The sequence below is a fragment of the Erpetoichthys calabaricus genome, chromosome 5, assembly GCF_900747795.2.
Source record: "Erpetoichthys calabaricus chromosome 5, fErpCal1.3, whole genome shotgun sequence".
Classification (NCBI taxonomy): Eukaryota; Metazoa; Chordata; class Cladistia; order Polypteriformes; family Polypteridae; genus Erpetoichthys; species Erpetoichthys calabaricus.
Window position 1 is genome coordinate 158,692,441 of NC_041398.2, and position 23,147 is coordinate 158,715,587.

Genomic DNA, 23,147 nt, shown 5'->3' on the forward strand with positions numbered 1-23,147 from the left:
GGAGTTAGGTGGAAAAGTTTGTTTCTTGATGCAAGGAGAATTGTCTGCATCTTAACATCAGCAAAATCATAGAACTAGTTATTGACTTTTCCTGTGCTAAAGAGCCTCTATGTCTGGAGTGGTTGTAGAAGTGGTTCACTCCAACAAGTACTTGGGAGGTCCACATTAATAACATGTTGGACTGGTCTCCGAACACAGAGGAACTATATAAGAAAAATTGTTCTTTCAATCTGAGAAGTGACATCCTTCACATCTTCTATATCTCTGTGATGGCAATTATGATTTTCTATGCTATGGTATGCTGGGCTGGTAACATCACTTCAAGAGAGGCCCAATGAATCAACAAACTAATTAAAAGGGCAAGTTTAGTTATAAGATGCATTATGGAACCCCTGGAGATATTAGCAAAGGAGAGAAGTAAAACAAAACTGAGTGTCATTATGAACAATGCTGCACATCAGCTCTCTGATACATTAATATTGAGTACTTTCAGCCAATGAATCATTAGCAGAAGTGTGTCAAGAAATGCTACTATGGCTCCATTATACCAACAGTAATGTCTGCATAGTGTCTCACTGTGACTGTGATTGTCAAGTCAGAACTTTTCTTTCTTTTGAATTTTTGTTGAACTTTTTTTGACAGTGTCTAATAATGTTTTTCTTTTTCTTCCACCAAACATGAGGGGGCTTCTGCTGCCCTCAGTCTCCTCCAGTAAATATTTACCGTTTGTTACTTATGTGCAGTTTTAATGCCAGTGCAGTTTGGGATACTCTTTGCTTTAGAAGCACACCGATAAACTTCTTTTTGGGAGGAGCATGAATTGTAAGCACAGATTTATTTGTTGCTCCATCATCATCTTTGTTCAGTTTGAAATAAAGTCATCTCCAATGTCATAAGTTTTTATTAGTCTCAGCTAATGCCATCAACAAGTCAGTGTCTTTTTTTCCAAGACATTTTTGCCAGGAACACTACAACTGCAGCTAATTACAAACATAGTCTAGCCATCCATTGGAAAGACATTTTCCAATGATTGATGAGCATTTGGGTTCAGCTTCATTATTCCTGATTAGTTCATCCACATTACACTGGTGATGCCTTTGGGTTGTTTACAGTTACAGTGATGCATACTCAGGTATTCTTTATAACCCTGTTAATTTTTATATCAACATTTTAATTGCTACTTTACCAACATAAGATGCTTTGACTCATTGTTCAGATTTTTGCCATCCACAATATATATTTGTGGATGGTAAATTAAATTTTACAGGAACAACAAACTGCATGTTTTTGTATTTATTTTACTACTTTGTTGTCTCATTTTTGTGTATACCTCCTTTGTGTGCTTTCAAGTGAATGAAAGCACACTTTTGATAAGTCTGGTCTTAATGCTAGTAAGATGGAACACTGAATGTCTCAATCATGAGCTTAAAAGAAAACAGCAGTCTCACTTCTTAGATCTTAAGGGCCAAATATGGTAACTCCTATGGCAGGAGTTGAAAAAAGATTGGACTGGGATATGAAGACTAGAGAATTCATAATTCTGTTCCAGAGGACAATGCCCTTTAGAGCTGCTGGGATAATTTCAGAGCCCTGTTGGGCACTATATTATGGTGGTGTGGAAACTAAGTTACACTAAATGTCTGGTCACCAATATTCTTTGAATGCATTTGTTAAATAAATGACTAAAGTTTTCATGCAAAAGCTTATAATGGAAGGAGATTTTCATTGTGTATTAAATATTAATTCAGACCAGTCAACAACAGCTGTGATCACATCATCAGTATTGTTACTACAAAACAAATCTCACATTTTATTATTGATGATAACCTTCCAGAACTAAGTAGATTTCACCACTAGTGTTTGAGGCAATATTTGATTTTTCTGACAGTACAACTTAGCTATTTATTCTCAATGGCAAAATCTTGCTATTTCTACAATCTTGTAAATGTGATGTAATCATAATTTGTTCCATGATCCTCTCATTCTGGAAGTTGACCAATATACTCTACTGATACAACTCATTAAACAGATATCAAAATTTGAGTGATGAATTCAAAAATTAAAACCATTTTCCACTATCATGTAATTTTTTTTACACAAATCATATCTTTTAGCTGTCATTTATAGTTCTTTTTTGTTTCACACTATTATTACTTAGATACCAATATTATTCTAATGTTATTCTAATAATAATTTGCTTGAATTTAATATTTTGGCACACAGATTGATGCCAAAAACATCATCAGACCTTTCTTGATGGTTTGCGACACCTTGCTTAGTGGGAAAGCGGGCACCAAACTGCACACTGGGCATCTTGTAGTTTGGGATAGATTGGAATCAGAATGAGAGATGTAAGACAGGGAGGCACAGATACAAAAGGTTGGATTTCAAAAACAAAAGTGAATTTTTATTTACAGGTGCACATCAAACAGTGTTGTGGATGATTTTTACACAGTCCACACACAAAATACAAAGAATCAAGATCCCCCAAAATAGTGAAGCTGTACAATATGTACAGTAAGTATGGCAAATCCCAAAAGAAAAAGCAAAACAAAAAAAAAAATAAATGTATATTCACAAAAAATGGTAGTCCTCCTCAATAAAAATACAGGCAGAAAGATAGTCCACAATAACACATTCCCCTAATTAGTATGATCCACAAAAATGCTTAGAAAGAAAAAAATCAAGTTATATACAAAGTGCACCACAACCCCAATTCACATACATGCATCCACCAAAACCTGTACTAGTAAATATTTATATACATACAGAAAGAAAATAAATAGAAAAATAAGGCATAAGTCGATATGCTTGACGTACTTTACGAGCTTAGCTACACCAAACAGTCACTACTACGACTTGGTCAAAAGATGAACCCTGGAGACAGAAAGTGCCTTTTATACTCTGTGCCATTTCATGAACCAATCCTATAGTTCTACATCACCCTTTACCCAATTGCAGGTGTTGCACGTATGTTTACACTTCACATCGCATCCAGCCTCTGGAAGGCCTCTTTTAAAATACAAGTGGCCTTCCAGGTGAGCATGAACAGACATGGCTGTTGGACTCGTGCACTCTCTGACTGCATACTGCAAGTAAGTTAATGCCTCTCTTACAAAACCTCTGATTAGGTTAACCTTCAGGATCCCTTTAACTTTCCACAGTAAGCTAAACTGAATGGTCAGCAACTTTTTTTTTCCTCTAACAATGGGCGGCCATGAGCTCTTTGCATTGAAAACAAGCACTATGTGAAGCTATGCAGGCTTCCATTGCAGCACAGGTATGGAGCTGCTAGTGCCTTGCTGTACTAAAAGCAGCAATAAAATGCTAGTGAAAGGATCTTCTTGCCATCAGTACTGCTGAACAAAAAGAAGGTCAGTGCCTTTCGTTTTTCTGTTCTCCTTTCCTTAAATTAAAAGACATACAAAATTATTATTCCTTTGCTTTGTTAATGCCTGGCTAGGACATTACCACATGGTTCCACTTAAAGTGCTTCTACCACTGTTACATATTAAGCTTGGTTTAATGAAGCAGCATGTCAAATCCCTATTAAAAGATTGAGTTTGTTTTATGTATTTCTGCCAAATGTTTTTTGGTTTGTCTGAGGCAAAATTGAATGGGGGCATTTTTGCCAGGCATATTAGAAAAATGATTACTGATGCAGAATTTGATGGTGCGATGAACAATCTGAAACGGGAGATGCAAATTCTAAAGAAATTGGGAAAACGTATTAGTAATTTTCAAAGAATCGAGTTGCAACATGAGTTCCAAATTTCGCTTTTTGGATTCACATTTGGAATTTGGAATGAGTGAAGAGCAGGGTGAAAGATTTTATCAGGATATCAAAGGTATCAAAGGTACCAGGAACATTGGGATGTGATGGCAGACTACTTATTGGATGGATGATGGCCTAACTAACAAAGTTTTAGATGAACAAACTAAGAAGAGACACTATTATAAACATGAACAAATTGTGTTTTTTTTTAAATTTTATTGAATTTATTCAAATCAAATAACATTCAATACAAGCAAGTTAAGTTTTAAAAATCTAGGTTTCAAAACAAATCAAAATAATGTTAATTTGGTGCATATCCAAAACATTTGGCTCAATGAGCCTGGAACTTGATTGCAACGTTCACGGGTTGGATCTTGCCCTTGTGGTGTAGCAGGCCCACAGCGCAAGTCAAAAACGCCACTTTTTAAATAAATAGTCGCCGCACTCGCTGCTTAGAGAGGGGGTGTAGTAGTGTGGCAGGAGTGGTTTCCCTGGTGATTTGTGATGCGGGGTGGTCCTCGCTTAAGTGCACAGGTGAGGAGTCGTCCGCATCTGTAATTGATGCCGGGAGCTGCTAATCGCCACACACCTGATCCACGTCCCCTTGATAAATAATAGAAGCGTGAGGCGGCTAAGGGAGGAAAGAAAAAACGGATGGAGGTTAAGAAGGAGCGAAGGCAGGAAGCAGGGAGGAGAGAGCCGGTGCGTGAACAAGTGAAGGTGCAGCTGATCAGTGAGCCTGGATGTTTGGCCAGCAGCCCGGGAGCAGTCAGTAGTGGTCGCTCCCGCTGAGCATTATTGAGGAGTGGGAGTGGCCGGAAGGAGGATGGCTCACCGCATAAGGCAGCGGTAGTCGGGACTTGGGAAGTGAAAGCCCCAGCGTGAGTGCCCTGGTCGCTGGGGAGCCCAAGGCACGATCTGGTGAAGCCTACCGGAGCCAGGGATCGGAAAGGTGAACAGACCGGCAGTAGAAGGCAGTAAGAAGGTCAGCTGGAGGTAGGGTGGCTCCCCTGGTGCATAGCCTGGACAGGAGAAGCAGGGGAGTCACCAGTAGAAAGAAGGCACCGGGCTTTGTTTTTAAAAGGATGGCTTCCAGCCATTGTTTTAACTTCGTTGTTTTTAAAGGATTTTTTCTATCGTGTTTTAACCTCCATCAGTTCACTCATTTTATTGGATTATTAATTTATTTATTTATTGAAACATTTTTGAAGCACTGCACTATTTATTTGGACACTGTTTGGTTTTGTTGATTTTTTTAAATAAAAACACTTTTGCACTTTTTGCACCATAGCCTTGCTTCATTGTTGTGCCTCGCTGTCCAGCTCATCGGTGACATTACAGACGGTGTAGGGTTCAAGGGCTCCCAAAAGGAAGATGGGAGTGTGGAGAAGAACCCACATCATCACAGCCGTAGAAACATTTTGGACAATTTTAAGAGAGAGATGCGCTTGATATATAATTATAAGTTGAATAATTGTATAATTTGTGCATATGTAGCTAGAGTGAATTCTGTGCATTACTGCCTTCCACTCCTTTTCTGAAATGTTGAGTAAGAGATCCTTTTCTCACTGTAGTCTGGGATCTTTGAAAGGGAGGGACTTTAAAAAGTTTTTATACATTGCAGAAATGCTTTCTGAGTCCTCAATGGTCAATATTTCCTTCAGAATAGAGGTTGGAGGGATTTGAGGAAAATTGGGCAGGTTTTGTTTAACAAAGTTTCTAATTTGGAGGTAGTAAAAGAAATGTTTTGCTGGAAAGTTAAATTTGGAGTGTAATTGTTCGTAGGATGCGAAGATGTTGTCTGTGTACAGGTCTCTTAAGTGATTTAATCCTGAATGTTTTCCAGACATTAAAAACTGCTTACATTTGAGAGGGTGGAAAAAGGTGCCACAGATAGAAGCTTCTCTATTTTGAGGTACTTCCTACATTGGTTCCATATTTGGTTCCATAAATTCCCTGTGTCTGCGTGAGTTTCCTCCGGGCGCTCCCGGTTTCCTCCCACAGTCCAAAGACATGCAGGTTAGGTGGATTGGCGATTCTAAATTGGCCCTAGTGTGTGCTTGGTGTGTTGGTGTGTTTGTGTGTGTCCTGCGGTGGGTTGGCACCCTGCCCAGGATTGGTTCCTACCTTGTGCCCTGTGTTGGCTGGGATTGGCTCCAGTAGACCCCCATGACCCTGTGTTCGGATTCAGCGGGTTGGAAAATGGATGGATGGATGGATGAAGCACAATTGGGGTGTTAGTATATTGACTTGTACTTATTGGGGTACAAAGCAAGGAATATAAAGAGGTACTGCAGTATTTTATCTCTATTGTGGACCAAGCCTGTGTACGCTCATTTATTTGTCTCAATGTCTAGGTTTTTTATAGCTTGTATATTTGCTGCCCATAATAAAATTGAAAGTTAGGTAGCGCCATGCCACCTTCTGCCTTAGGTCTTTGTAGGGTCGCTGTTTGGTACATGGATGTCTTGAATTCCAAATAAATGAGGTTATGATTGAATCTAACTTCTTAAAAATGATTTATTGATGTATATTGGAATGTTTTGAAATTGAAAAAGAAGCTTAGGAAGGATATTCATCTTAACAGTGTTAATTCTTCCAGATAAAGTGAGATGGAGGATAGACCATCTGTGTAGGTCTTGCTTAAGTTTTTCCATATAAACAGCAAAATTTTGTTGATAAAGAGCTTGATGTTTACCCCTAGGTATTTAAACTGATCCATGATGATAAAATGGAAGGTGTCCAATCTAATATTGTGTGCTCGAGAGTTCACTGGAAAAAGCACAGTTTTATTCAAATTAATTCTGAGACCAGAAATCCTTTGAAATTCTGTTAGTGCTGTTAGGACTGCAGGCACAGTATTTTGTGCATCTGATATATATAGTACCATATCATCTGCATACAGTGACATTTTCTGTTCAAGTCCTTCTCTGATAATCCCCTTTATAATAATAATAATAATACATTTTATTTCTCATAAACATTTCGACAGTGAACTGCCAGTGGCTCAATGGTGATTGGAAAAAAGCAGTGGTGACAAAAGGCATCCTTGTCTAATACCACATTCTAGTTTAAAGTAGTCTGAAATAATGTTGTTAATACAAACTGAAGCTTCTGGACTGGAATACAGTAGTTTGATCCATGCATAAATGTTCGGACTAAACCCAAATTTCTCTAATGTAGTGAAAAGGTAGTTCCATTCAATCATATCAAATGCTTTTTCTGCATCCAACAATAATAATATCTCTGAATTGTTAAACTTTGTGGTTGATTATATTATAATTAAACAGGTGTTGAAGATTGAAAGCTTAGTGACTGCTTTTAATAAATCCAGTTTGGCCTTGTGATATTACCGAAGGAAGCACTTTCTCAATCCTTCTAGCTAGGACTTTGGAGAGTATCGTAACATCATAATCCAGAATGAGATTAGTCTGTATGATGCACATTGTAATAAGTCTTTATTTTGCTTAGGAAAGATGGTAATTAATACTTGGTGAAAAGTTTGAGGTAGAATTTGACTGTCTCTAGCTTCTATAAATGTTGCTAATAAGAGGGGAGCTAAAAATTAAGAATTGTTTTATAAAATTCAGCATGGTAGCCATCAGGGCCTGCTGCTTTCCCACTCTGAAGTGAGCTTATAGCATCTAGTAATTCTGATAGTGCCAGAGGTTTATCCAATTCCACTGCACTGAGGGTATCTAGTTGAGGTATCTGTAATGCATCCAGAAATGCATTAGATTGTGTCTTGTCTTCTTTAAATTGAGTACAAGGACTTTTAGTAGTCTCTAAATGTGTGCATTATATTTTTATAGTCAATGATTTTTTCTCCGTCTGTGTTGGAAATTGCTGGAATTGCATTGCGATCTTCCTGCTTGTGGATTTATTGAGCTTTCTCTAAGTATTCATAGCAATAATGTATTGATTTAAAAATGATTTGTTCTGCTTCTTTAGTTGTTAACAGGTTGGAGTTCTGAATGCAGGAGCCTGTCTTTTCTTATGAAGTGCCTCATTTGGGACACCTGGAATGTTCTTGATCTATTCTGGTAATTTCACTGATTAGCTCTGATACCTACTTGGTTTAAAATTAATTTTTTGGGAAAGATATGAGATAATCTGCCCTCTTAAGAAAGCCTTCAGAGTTTCCCAGAGCATTCCTGTAGAGACCTCTGAGGCTGTATTTGTCTTTCAAAAAATGGATTTGTTTGGATATAAATTATGTACAGTTCTCGTGTACTAATAAGTGGGTTAAGATGCCAGCTGCGAAATAAGTATATGGGGCATAATAATTTGAGCTCCATGATCTAAGGGGCATGGTCAGAGATTACAATAGCGTCGTACTTACACAATTTAATCGTACCAAAAAATTGTTATCTATAAAGAAATAATCAGTTCTTGAGTAGCAGTGATGCACTGGTGAGTAGAAGGAATATGTTCTTGAGTTTGGGTTTAGAAATCTCCAGGGGTCTGATAAGTTGTGATCAGTTACAAACTGTAATTTTTTTGCAGTGTTAGATTTTGTTGCACCTGTGGCAGGAGACCAATCTAGGTCTAGATTTAAAACACAATTAAAGTCCCCAGCCATTATAATTTTTTGAGTGTTCACATTGGGAATGGATGCAAATACGTTTTGGATGAAGTCCCTATCATCCAAATATTTACCTATCATGGGAGCGTAGATATTTATCAAGATCACTTTACGCCCATGTCAATCACATATCTCCCTTCAGGATCAGATATTACATCTGATACTACAAACAAGATTGTTCTATGAATAAGAATTCTCACACCTCTAGTTTTCTTTGTAAAGCTGGAATGGAATTTTTGGAAAGTCCAGTCTCTGTGCAGCCAAAAATATTGTGTAATATTTTAATTAAATTGCATTTCAATTTTGTACTTAAATGTGACATGATGGAAACATTCAAATTCAATTTTTTTTGATGATGAAAATAAAAATATTCAGTTTATTTTTTCACAAATTAAAATCAGTATAATTCCATAAATTTTGCAGGGACACTCCTGAACAGTTTAAATATGTGCGAGTTACAGTCACAAGCAAATTTAAACATTGCGTCATGGGATTGCCTGACTTTTAACATTACTACTGTGTCTTAAATACTTTATAATATGACATAATCTAAGGAAATACAAATTATTAAGATTGCACTGACTTTGGTCACCTTAGAAAGAAAGTGTTAAGTTCCTTTTGTGTGCCTTACTTTGTTATCCACTCAACAATAACTCCACTCATCAATAATCATTGTTAGAGCATTAGAACACTCTAGACGAGAACAGGCCATTCATCCCAACAAACCTCGCCAGTCCTATCCACTTATTTCTTCCAAAAAACATTAAGTCGAGTTTTGAAAGTCCCTAAAGTCTTATTGTCTACCATACTACTTGATAGCTTATTCCAAGTGTCTGTCATACTTTGTGTAAAGAAAAACTTCCTAATGTTTGTGCAAAATTTACCCTTGACAAGTCTCCAACTGTGTCCACATGTTCTTGATGAACTCATTTTAAACTAACAGTCTCGATCCACTGTACTAATTCCCTTCATAATTTTAAACACTTCAATCATGTCACCTCTTAATCTTCGTTTGCTTAAACTGTATGGCTCAGCACTTTTAATCTTTCCTCATAATTCAACCCCTGTAGCCCTGGAATCAGCCTAGTCGCTCTTCTCTGGACCTTTTCTAGCGCTGCTATGTCCTTTTTGTAGCCTGGAGACCAAAACTGCACACAGTACTCTAGATGAGGCCTCAACAGTGCATTATAAAGGTTGAGCATAACCTCCTTGGACTTGTACTCCACACATCGTGCTATATAACCCTAACATTCTGTTTGCCTTCTTAATGGCTTCTGAACACTGTCGGGAAGTCGATAGCTTAGAGTCCACTATGACTCCTAAATTCTTCTCATAAGAGGTGTATTCTCGATTTTCTGACCGCTCATTGTGTATTCAAACCTAACATTTTTACTTCCTATGTGTAATACTTTACATTTCCTGACATTACATTTCATCTGCCACAAATCTGCCCAAGCCTGTATGCTATCCAAGTCCTTTTATAATGAAATAACGGATTCCAAATTATCTGCTAATCCACCTATTTTGGTATCATTTGCAAACTTAACCACTTTATTATTTATATTCCTATCTAAATCATGTATATATATTAGAAATAGCAGCGGCCCTAGCATTGACCCCTGTGGAACACCGCTCTTAACATCGGCCAATTCTGATGAGGTTCCTCACACCATCACCCTCTGCTTCTTATGTCTGAGCCAATTCTGCACCCATCTAAAAACATCACCCTGAACTCCCACTTCTTTTAGTTTGATGCCCAACCTCTCATGTGGTACCTTATCAAATGATTTCTGAAAGTCAAGATAAATAATATCATATGATCCACTTTGATTGTATCCTTTTGTTGCCTCATCATAGAAATACAGCATATTAGTAAAACATGACTGCTCATAATAACTCCTGTTCTTGCCAGGTGTTGCTCAATCTTATCCTTAATAATTCCTTCCATTAATTTTGCTGTGGTGCATGTTAAGCTTACTGGCCTATAGTTGCTTGGATCTACCCTGTCACCCTTTATATATAATGGGATGATATTTGCCATTTTCCAGTGCTTTGGAATCTCTCAAGTGTGCAGTGACTTCCTAAAAATTGTTGATTTGCTAGTAATCAAAATACAGAAGCAATGTAAACAGTTTTAGGCAGACACACTGTTCTCTGCAGGTCTATTACAGGATAATTTAATATTTCAGCCCATCTTAACCTACACAGTATTTAATCTCTGAAAGTCATTTAGTATCTCACCTTTAGGAATATTTATATTGAAAATGTGTGTGCACTCTTTGATCAAGTCAGTTTTTTCAACATGCTTCTTCTTCTATTTGCAAGCTAGAAACGTTGTTGAAAGAAACCTGCCTAAATTCACTAATCTTCCATTACTACCTATGCTTGAATATATGTTAGCTAGATAGTAGTGAAGACAGTATTGGTAGTATTTCTAGACTGTATCAATTATTGACATGGTGTGCACCATTTGTCAATTTTTGGGTATACTGAAAGGGATCTTTTTAATAATATGTCAGGCAAGGGGTGGAATTAAATTATTCATAATATACATTCTTTATTACACTGTGCAAACCACACTGTAATTAATCTTAAAATTGTACATCATAGACTTCTTTATAGTTTAGAATTATCCAGCAGATCTGAGGACTGGACCCAATTGTGAACAAGGCTATGTAGCTCTGACCTCACTATGTTGTATGTTTTGAGACTGTCCTAAATTAGGATATTTTTTAGAGAAAAATAATTTCTTACTTGTCAAAAAGTGCTAGATTTATATTATGCCTAATTGTTTGGAGAAACATCAGAAGGGAATAGTGATAAAAGCACACTCATCTCTGCTGTGCCTATAGGAGAAGAAGTGTGTTGCCTCTGACACCCCATATGACACCCTGCCAGCCACATGTGAAAGAACATCTGAGGAAATTTGCAGTCTCCACACAGACAAGGGTTGATATAGCAATCTAATTCTGGCAATAGTGCTAACGTCTTCATCACTTTACCATCCTGAGCTTAAGGCAATTCTGAGAAAGTCTTTAATTAGCCCAGACTTCAAGTTTATGTGCAGTGACATTATTAACTTCAATAGTTCATTGCAGATGACCTAAAAGCATTAGTACACATGCATAAGGTTTGTTGTTAAAGGTTTCTGTTTATTATGGAATATGGTTTAAATTATTATACTGTACTCTTAAAATACCATTGCTCCTTAATTCACAACAATTTATAATTAGTGACAAAAATATAACTATATATTGATTTATTAATAATACGTCTTTGTGTTTTGTTTGCTTCATTTGCTTCTCTATGCTTTTAAGCATTACTGCCTTGTTTACATCATTAAAGTAGCAGGTGCAAAATAACAGCTAATAAGGATCTTACTACTAGCTGACAGTCAACATTTTAGTTTTAAATGTAAAACAATAAGAAAATACATCTTAGAGGAAATACTGCAATACCTTAACCAGATTACAAGGACTGCATTTGTTCACTAAGGAATATAACAAAAGTTAGGCCTTTCATAACTTTACAAGATGCTGAAAAATTAATTCTGTTAGCTTTTGTTTTTAGTTGACTAGTTTACTGTAATGCATTCCTAACAGGACTACCTAAGAAAGGCATCAATCACTTGCATTTAGTGCAGAATGCAGCAGCCAGAATCTTAACTAGAAAAAGAGAATTTAAGCACATCTCACCAGTTTTACTGCCGTCACATTGGTTACCTGTGTTGTTCAGAATTGACTTTAAAATACTAATAATGGTTTATAAAGCATTTCATAATCTTGGTCTGTCCTACATTTTGGAATGCCTGTCCCCCTATACTCCAAGTCGTAGCCTTAGATCTTCCTTTGGAGGTCTGCTTATAATTCCAAGAGCCAAGCTTAAAAGAATTAATGAGATGGCCTTTTGCTGTTATGCACCTAAAATCTTGAACACTTTACCTATAAAAATTCACCAGGCTAATACTGTGAAGCATTATAAAAAACTGCTAAAAACCCATTATTTTAATATGGCTTTTTTCGTAGCTACATTTTCATGTATGGGTATAAAATTATCATATTCTTCAGGGATCCACAATCTGTACTAATCCCGACTATTCTCTGCTGTCTTTTCCGGTTCTTCTGTGGTAGTGATCTGCACCACCACCACTTGATCAAGGCACTATGCAGCCCCCTAATATGATGGGATGAAGGCGGGTGTCTCATCTGTCCATGAGATCAACTTCATCAGAATCCTATCATGTGAATCATGACAACTAAGTGGTTTGATTTAGAAACAGCTATGTTAGGTTGAATGTCCAGTGGGGGCTGGGCAGTCTTTTGGCCTTGGAACCACTGTAGATTTTTTTTATCCAGCCTAACTGGAGTATTTTTTTGTTTGTTTTTCCTGTCCTCGTGGCCATTTGACCTTACCTTGTTTTGTTGCTACTTAATCTTTAATATTATTGTCTTATCATAATTGTTTTTCTTTTCTTGTAACTTTCCCTTATCATCTTGTAAATCACTTCGAGATACAGTGTTGTATGAAAATATGCTATATAAGTAAATGTTGTCATTCTCATTTAGCTCACGTGTAAACCTTATAACAATCTTATACAAATAAAAATAAATGCACATATAATGTATACACTGATACAGATATCAGCAAGATTAACAGTTTTCATTGCAAGCAGCTGCCTGGCTCAAAGGTATATTCATGAACCACTTATAGTGTATTTTACCGTGAGGTTAGATGCATTTTTATTTGCTTTAAAAACTAATGTATTGGGCTGCCCTCAATAGCTATTTAAATGTTTCTGTCTTAATTCAGGTAAATCTTTAGAACTGACAACCTTGGCTTTGTTCTTGTAGCTCACTGCTTTTAGTAAAAACATTTGAATTCTGGTTAGTTCAAGTGAGAACAGAAGAGAACCAAAGAGGAGCTATACAGATGTTATATATTTTGAGCATTAACAGAGGTTCCAAATATTGCATGGAACCCAACTTTGTTTTTTTACTTCTTCTCACACTTATTTATGTTTGAGGTTTGTTGCCTGTAATTCCCAAAGGAGAGAATCACCGTAGATCTGCAGCTAGCATACCTGACAGCACATTTGTGCCTCAGGAATTAAAATCTCATTCACTGATGGACAAAGCAACGCCTTTACTAAAGCTGAAGCCTAACTCACACTGAAGATGCCTCTGGCACCTCACTTATGGCAGGGGTTGTTGTCTTAATTCATGCTTTCCCTTATCTGTGCCTCTATTACCACATTTTTTTTCTCTTTTGCCCTAGGGCTTAAGCTCTCTTTTCCCAGATTTATTTTATAGCTGGTTGCCAATATCTACTGTACCTCTGCCAGAGGCAGCACTCTGATCTCAGTGTCCCAGCTTTCCTAACGCTGCTTTTTATTGCAGGCACCACAGCCTCAAACACCATGGAGTGAGACCCTTTCAGAATGGAGTGGAGCACACTTTCTTGATTTTGATGGCTTTGAAACTGCTATCTTTTATAGTTTTCTTACATTACATTTTGATAAACCTGAAATTTTACACTGAGCTTATTGCTTTAGGAACAACTACTGTGAAGTCCTTAGTGCATTCAGTGTTCACTTTTTTGAGCTGTTGGTTCACACTTTCCAATCTGGTTTCTCAAGCCGCTTTGGCTGGTTAGTGTTTAAATGCAGCTAACAGAAATGATGCATGCTGATGCATGGTTTTCTTTTTCTGAGACTTAGATTTTTCTATGTTTCAAGCAAGCAGCAGTTTTATCCAATCTATTGCTGTGCATTTTTTTTTCTGGTTAATTGTACTGCTAATCCTGATAGAGGAATCAATACGTTTTTACTTAAAGTATCTTTAAAAATTTTACTTGAATTTGTAAAGATACTACAGAAGCAATGCCAGTTACAGAGTTAATTATAAATGATTGTTTATTTTAAGAGGCTTTATATATACAAATTACATTGTTCATACTTTTCAAACCTCATTCTTCAGATAAAAAACAACATTTGTAATCCCAAAATACAAAGTTAGATATTAGCATCCAGCATAGGCACTATTTGCAATAAGGGCTATTTCAATATGCAACTGATAACATCCATCCATTATCCTAACTCCAGGTTACAACCATGGACAGTGAGAATCCTTTCTGGCAGTCACAATCGTACAATAGCTGGTCTTAGAACTGCTGCCCAACCCTTATAGGTCAAACACTCACACTTGGCGAATTTGCTATAACCTTCTTATCTTTAGTATATGAGAGGAAACCAGAGTAACCATAGAAAGACCTACAGAAACAAGATGAGAACATGCAAACTCCACACAAATATTGACCAGTGGTCAGTTTCCTAAAGTCATTATAGCATTAAGAAAACTGTAAACACCTTAAAATTGATCTTTAATTTACAAGTGTTTTCTAAAACCCCTAAAGTTAAACTAAAGTTTCTTGTTAAATCCATCATAATAAATGTGCTTCCTGACCCACTTATAATAACAAAATATGTTCTTGAACTGGCCTTCTTTAGCAAACAACCAGATGGAGCCGATTGCATCAAATTACATTCACGTCATGACAATTCTCTGCTCATTTACAATATTTATACATGGCTAGATGATATAATTTTTATGATAAAATGCAGTAATGTATTTGGAGGATTATATTATATAGACCGGATCCCTCGTGGGACTGGCTGCCTCACACTACAAGGCTATGCTTGAGGTGGAGCAATATAATGGGCACCAGGCATGGGCTGGCATTCTGTCTGGGTTAGTTCAAGGTTCCTTACTTGGCTGGGAGGCCAGTTTAATGGAAGGATAGAGGGAGACTAATCACCTGGATTATTTTCTTCATACATACAATCTGTGGCAGCCTTCCTGGACTACTGTACCTTCAAGGATACTCGTAGGACAGACTGGGAATTGCAGTCCCATTAGACAGCCCTGCAATGTTCCATGGAGCTACAGGGACAGATTTTCCCCACTTTACAGAACTTCCACCTGACCCGGAAGTGCTTCCAACCTGCTGTACAATAATACCGGAAGTACTCCCTGGCATAAAGGAAAGCACCTGACTTTATCCAGGCAAGTCGGAGTAGGGAGAGGAGCTGGACAACACTTACCAGAAAGAAAGAAAGAAAGAAAGAAAGAAAGAAAGAAAGAAAGAAAGAAAGAAAGAAAGAAAGAAAGAAAGAAAGAAAGAAAGAAAGAAAGAATGAATTGTACCTGTTCTGTGTTTGTACATTGCCTGTGAAGGTATTTGTTAAAATAAATTATTATTTCAGCTGGGAATTGTGTTGATGTTGGTGTGTTAGAGGGCCTGGGGGCTCAGTAACACCCTTTACAGGTCACAATATGTGCAGTACATATATGCATGTGTGTAAACTTTTTAAAGTTAATTTAAATAATTTTTACAAATTATTTTTACAAATTTATAAGCTGATAATATTTCAGTGTCCTTAAAATGACATGTAGAAGCTGTGGTCTAATGTTGCATCTACATCTGATTGTATTGCAATTGGTTTTATAGAAAAGCAGAAGAAAAAAAATTAAGTATCGAAAGTGTGTGTTAGAACATGTGGGAAGAGACAGTATAGATGCAATAAAGAAAATATATACTCAGAAGAATATTCATTGATTCTTGTGCCTGTGTCTTCAAACGCCGTTTCATGAACCAATGTAATTACCCATTACTTAAGTTAAATCATTGAGTTGCACCTGATATCTGTAATGTTCAAAGAATTCAAGGTGGCAAGACTATATTTGTTGAGTTTACTAACAACCAAAAAAATACAGTATGTGGCTTCAACAAAACTGACTACACCTCACACTATTGCTGTGCCAATTGACTTTGTTGTTTTATATGCGCCAACTTTATGCATAAGCATAAGTACTGCAGCATTACTGTGCACTAAACAATCCATCACATCACCCTCCTTTGAGATGTGGATTTACTTAAAGGTATAGTATTTAGCTACATATATATTTTATCTATTCAACTAAACTTGACAATCCTCTCTAGCATTTATCTATGACCCGATTTTCATTAGCACAACAGATTAAGTATATAGGTCAACAACTATTTACCTTAAACAGTGACAAATTTTTTCATATTGACTTATACATCAAGAAAGTCTTTGTATTGTAAAGGTGCTCTTACAATTCTCCCACCTTGATTTTTCTAAACTAGTGCCTGAGCTGGGTACTCTCTTGTTTATCAAGTGAGTCATCTCCCTTTCTGGTTGGCTTGTTTTTATCATGTCCACTTCCTCTTCTTCTTCAGTAGGCCATACAGTGGTTGGGGGCAGGTGGCGCAAGTGTCCCCATAGTCTTTCAAAGAATGTCGCTTTCTGTCTTAATACAGTAAGATCTTGGTGTGGTATACTGTTGGATTATTTCGCAGGCATTGCCCATCCCTGTTGTTTTTCCAATTTCACCAGGACCTCGTCACCATTCTGGAAGGTGAGCAACATTATGATGTTGGTTGTAATACCAGCTAGCTTTCGTTCTTTTGTCATTAATTTGAACTTGATTTAGAACTGGTCATTGTGTAAACAAGTTATTTTCAAGAGTTGGGATGGGTTCAGGTAATGCCCAAGCATTAGCTGTGCTGGGCTAAAGTCAGTTGATTGGAGGGGTGTAGTTCTAAAACTCAATAAAGCAAGAAAGGGGTCTTTTTATTTCAGGATGTGTTTGGCTGTTCAGACAACTCTTTCAGTCTCACCATTGGCCTATGGTAGGAGAGGGCTTACAGTGATATGCTGAAAGTCATAGATTCTTGAAAATTCATGTAAAACTTTGCCAGAAAATTGAGGGCCATTATCTGTCACTAAGATGGAGGAATATCCCCATTTTGCAAACATATTACTTGGACAGGACTGCACAGACTTGCCTGACATGTTTGGCAAGAATGCCAGCTCTATATAACTGGAGAAATAGTCCACTATCACAAGGCAATTATCCTTATTAACGTCACAAATATCAGCTGCAATTCTCTCCCTAGGTTGACTTGGAAGGGGAGTTGTGATGAGTGGTACTCTCTTTTGTGGCGGTCTTGTTGCCAGACAGTCTCTGCAGGTTTCGACACATGTCTTAATATCTTTGCTTATGCCAGGCCAACAGACACTCTGTTTGGCATGTTCACAGCACTTGCCAATTCCCTGATGACCATCATGAATTCTTTCAATGATTTCAGCATGTAGGGCTTGTGGAACTGTAATGCTATTACCATGTAGTAATCCATTGGATGTGGTGAGTACATCATTGGCTAGAAAGTAAGCCTTAATGCTGTCAGGAACTTTAGAAATGTATTTTGACCATCTTTTGTTAAGTAACTATATAACTAACTGCAGTACAAGATCTTCTTTTGTTTGTTCTCTAAACTTGTGAAGCTGTGAGTAAGAGATGGGCTTTGATATCATCAGTGAGCTCAACTGTCACTATTTGGAGAGTGGGTGAGGAATACCGTGAGAGTGTGTCATGTACAACAAGGAGCTTTCCAGGAACATATTTGGCTATAGCATTGTACTTCATCACCCCCATCAGTAGACATTGGCATCTCAATGGCATGGTGTCAATATCCTTGCTATTAATCAATGGTATTAGAGGTTTAAGGTCTGTTTGCATTGTGAAACTGTTCAAGCCATACAAGTATTTTGAGAACATTTTACATGCCCAAACATTCATAGGCATTCTTTTCAATTTGTGCATAGCAAGTTTCCACATTTTTTCAGTGTTTGTGACAACAGGCTACAAGCTGCCCATCATGACTCTGCAGGATGACACCGCTAAGTCCATAACTGTTTGCATCAACACTCACTACAGTGGGCTTATTTACATCATAGAAGGCAAGAACTGGTGCCTCTGACATCAGCGGTTTCACATCTCTAAAGGCTTGTTCCTGTGTAGAACCCCACATCCACACTGTATTTGACTTTAGGCAGTCATTTAGGGAACAGGTCACATCTGAGAGACTGGGGAGGTAGCAACCAAGGTAATATATCATGCCTAAAACTATATTGACAACAGCTTCCATTTTCTTGCTGTCAGGTTGGATGCCATGCTCATCCACATGGTGCCACAGGAAATGAAGCTGCTTTTACCTTAGCAGACATTTTTCCTTATTGAGGTTTAATTCAGCCTTCTCAACTGTCTGCACAGCTCTCCTGACTCTTCTCTCATGTTCCATAGAAGAGTCAGCAAAGACAATAATGTCATCCATGTATACTTCAACACCTGGTTGATCTTTAAAATGTTTTATCATCTTGCTTTGAAAAATCTCATGCGCACTAGTGATCCCAAATGGAAGGTGATGGAAAAAGAACCTTCCAAAAGCAGTAATAAATGATTTGAGTTTGGAACTATTTTTGTGTAAAGGGATTTGCCAAAATTCACTTGCTGCATCAAGCAATAAGAAAAATTTTGCATTTGCTAGTTTTGGAAGTATATCAGGTATTGCTGGCAAGATGTATTTCTCTTGTTGTATGGCCTTGTTAAGATGTTTAGGTCCACACATATTCTCACTGACTGATTCTTTTTTACCACTGGAACCATTGGTGCACACCATTCTGTCGGTGCAATTATCTCTTCAATAACTTCGTACTTTACCCTAACATCCAGCTCTTGCTTTACTTTTGGAAGTAATGAGACTAATATTCTTCTTGCAGTGGAAACAGTGTCTGTCTGTGCCTCACTTCACATAACGCTGAACTTGTGCTCTGCTCTGAGATTTGGCCTTTAACTTGTTCAGACTGGCGTGCAAGTCTGCAGGTTTTTTTGAGTGTTAGGTCTGACATCATCTCCATTTTCTGTGACAACTCTTTGTCCAGAATACCGAATACCAGCTTGTCTGTAATACTTTCATTCTTCACGATATCGAAAGCGCAAGTGTTCATGACATTGTGCAGATACTGTATATATTCCTGCACGCTCTCTTCCTGTTTCTGTAAGTGCTGGTGGAAGCGCGCCTCTCATGTATTGCATTAACTTCCAGTATGAAATAACGATTCAGTTTATTGAGCACAATATTGTAGATGTTCTCGTCACCATTGGCAGCATAAGTGAACGTTTTCACTATTTCTTCTGCCTCTTTCCTCAAGGAATACAGCAGTGTGCATACCATACCAGCACCTCATTATCTAACTTAGTTGCAATGTGTTAACTGTGGAATTGCTGTCTCCATTCAGGCCAGTGCTCCAGGTGGCTGAAGTTGAAGTTGTCCGGAGGAGGAAACTTTGCCATTTCAGTGCTTCTGACACCATGTAATGCTAAGTGAATTAAAGGAGGCAACACTATATTTGTTGAGTTTACTAACAAGCAAAATAATACAATAAGGGGCTCCAACAAAACTGATTACACCTCATACTATAGCTGTGCCAACTGACTTCTTTGTTTTACATGTGCCAGCTTTATGCATAGCATATGTGCTGCAGCATTACCACACACTAAATAGTCCATTACATTACAATATCCATACATATTCTCTAAATATTTGAGACCACTTATACCATGGCAGAGATTTTCTGCAATAAATGTACTGGTTATTTTTCAATTGCCAGTGACTTTTTACAGCTATTATAACAAAGTAGCCAGGGAGTTCCTGCGATACCTTCACCAATTCAGCAGCTACAAATAGCAGGTTTGTAGGTGGATGGCTGCTGAATGAAAGTGGATATATCCTTCCTGTGTACCTGTTGACACCTGTGACTAACCTCCTCATGGTCGCTGAAGAATAATACCGTGCAACACCTCAACACACTTGCAAGGTGGTGGAGTGAAGTATAGATATATGTAAAATGCACTTTCGCAGTGCAATGCTATCATAGTTGTATGTTCGATGCTGCACAATATTACTTTAAATGCTAAGTGTACTCTTAACCTAATAATCTGTGGAGGGGACGCTGGCGCACGCATGTTGCTGCCGCTCTTCCCTGTCATCAACACTTTTTAAGCGTCTTGAGCATGGGAAAGGTGCTATATAAATAAAATGTATTATTATTGTTAACCTATGAAAACGAGGAAGAAAGGATGAAAATTGCAAATGTCAAAATTGTTACTTTTAGAGCAGAACCACACAGGCCATCATCACTATCATTTTTACATAATTATTTTATTTTTTTCAATGATTACTAATTACATTTGGCTGTACCTGACTTATTTCATTTTTATTTCAGAAATAAACATAGCATGCACTCTCTAAAAGAATGCAGCTATTTTTATTACATAATGAAATGTATTTACTCATCTTTATTTAAGGATTGTGAAAAAATATCAGAATACGTAAATGAAATATATATTCAACATTTAATAAATATATACTGTATATATTAAATAAATATATACAATTTTCAAAAGAAAAGTGAAGGCAGGATGTGATATGTAGACACTTTTTCTCTTCACTTCATATTACTTTTTTTTTTTGCTCTTACTCTCACAATATTTATTTGTCACTCTCATATAAAAGAAGTACTGTTTCTTTTAGAGAAGAGTGGCTATCATTTCCATTTACAGCAAATGCCCAGTTTTATGCTAATTTATTCACGTTGTCTTAATTGTTTATTAATCTATGATGTCATATTATATTTCCCAAATTTATTTTATCCCAGCAGAGAAACAAAAAGGACACTAAATAATGGCCATATTTTGAATTGACTTGTGATAGTATTTGCTAAGCAACTTCAGAGGTCAGGTTAACAAGCAAGCACTATATGTTAGTTCAAAAAATGTCAGATTAAAGGGGTTTAGGAAATCCACAATAAAGTGGCTCATTGTTTTCAGAAACTCATTCCAGATTGTAATTCTGTTCAGTATCCTAATGTTCTAAGCCAACAGTGCTAACAGTTATACCCCAGTACTACTCTATACTTGATCCCACTGTGTAACTGTCGAATGCTGTTAACTGCAGTATAAAATTCATAGAGAACAAAGTACAACAAAGAAAAAAAAAAACATTTTTCTAATTGCTAACTCAAAAATGTCACTGAGGTCTGATAAGTTAAACTCTTTTTAAAAATGACACATGAAAAACATATATCCATTTACTGAATCAATGTATTTTGATGATATTATCTCAAGCAACAAGACCCTGACCATGTAGTTTTTGATGCAAGGCAAAAACCAAGACTAGATAAAATGATTTCTTATATATGTAAATAGACAGAAGATTTATAATGTACATTAAATTCAAGCACTGTAAGAGTACAGAATATTTGGAAATATTAGGCATACTGTATAAAATAGCTAATCATAACTTAAAAAGTCGATCTGATCTAAGCCCTTCATGTTCTAAACCTGTTATTAATTTTAAAAGATATTTGAGGTCAGAAACCATCCTGGAAGCATTAGATGCCGGGCAGGAACAAGTACTAGATAGGATACAAGTCCACTGCAAGGTAAATGTTTACTAATAATAAGACGATTCAGAGTCACAAATTAGCCTGTGAAGCAAAACATTTGTGGTACCCAGTGAAAATTACAGAAGCAAAGGGAGAATGTCTAAACTACAGTGACTGTGTTATGAATTGCAATTGAGAGACAGCAGCGCTAACACTGTTTCACCCTTCTCTTACATTTTACAGGCTGCACCATTAATGTAATACCAACAAAATCATTCCTTAGCCTCTCATTTATAATTTCTCTGCCCTTATTCAACTACATAAAAACCTTTGCATTATATATTTGTGGCAGTTATAAACAAACTGATGTGAAAAAAAAGTTTTTTTATATGTAGATAGACTTTATTGAAGAGAAACCATTTTGAAGCAATGAAGGAAAATGGCCAAATGTCACTGCAGTTTTTTGGTTTAGCACAAGCAAAAAATTGCATGAGTAGGTGTATGAGGAATAGTCAAGTATGAGAAGCATTTATTAGACCTTGTGGGCAAAAGATGGAAAAAATCAGTATAAAAAACAGAACATAATGAATATTAAATGGTAAAGTGCCTGTCTTAGCTGTAGGGCAACTGATAAAGCCTGATGCATACTGATTTAAAGAGTAAATGTTCAATTTATATAAAAATGAAAATATATAAACATACATTTTCTGTATTGTTATTTCTGTTATATAATTGTTTCCTTCAAGATGCCAATATCTAAATCATTTACAAAGGTATATTTTTTTATGAAATACAATCTAAACATAAAATGGTGAAATTAAAGGTTTAAAAAATGATAGTATAATAAAATAAATTAGAATAGTTTCGGAACTGAGTAATACTGTTATCTTTTTCCAACTACTTTATTGTTTAATGATATAGCAACTTCAGAGTAAAACATTTTGATTTCTTAGATGGTATCAATTCACCAGGAAGCTTAACATTTAAAAATTGCCACTTTGCATTAAAGAGGTACTTTTTATGTATACAATCTAGGTTTGGCTGCTTTTATCCACAGTATGAAAATGTCACTTTCACTTACAATTCAAGTAAAATTTATTCAAGCATAGTTTTCCATATTTTTCCTTAATAACCCTTTTACTGCTATAATAAAACTAAATAATTCCATAAAATATTTAGTTTAGAATATTTTATATATTTTGTATAAAGTTACATCACAAATGAACTGTTAATAAAGTAAGCAAGAATAGCAACAACATACATCACAAATGCTACATTTCACGAACCTGACTGTCAACTAACACTGAAAGCCTCAGGACACAGCTGCCACCTTTGCAGAATGCCACATTTCAAGAACAAAGCACTTAAAGGACGGTGGTATTTCTACTACCTGGAGTAGACCTCAAATGCACTTTTTTCAGCTTTCAGAATTTTCTCTTCTTTGACACCTCTGAGTCTTTGGTTTATTACACATGAAA

General features: G+C 36.6%; 2 protein-coding genes across 3 annotated transcripts in view; both read right to left on the reverse strand.

Annotated features, from left to right (window-relative positions):
- The window catches only part of grid2 (glutamate receptor, ionotropic, delta 2), a 2,355,570-nt gene that overhangs the window by 1,055,489 nt on the left and 1,276,934 nt on the right, over nucleotides 1-23,147 (reverse strand). The gene's annotated exons all lie outside the window — the stretch shown is intronic.
- The window catches only part of LOC127527823 (uncharacterized), a 261,339-nt gene continuing 248,139 nt past the window's right edge, over nucleotides 9,948-23,147 (reverse strand). Inside the window, exon 2 of the mRNA XM_051927749.1 lies at nucleotides 9,948-10,121. The gene's annotated coding sequence lies outside the window, so the exon portion shown is untranslated. The remainder of the gene's footprint in view (nucleotides 10,122-23,147) is intronic.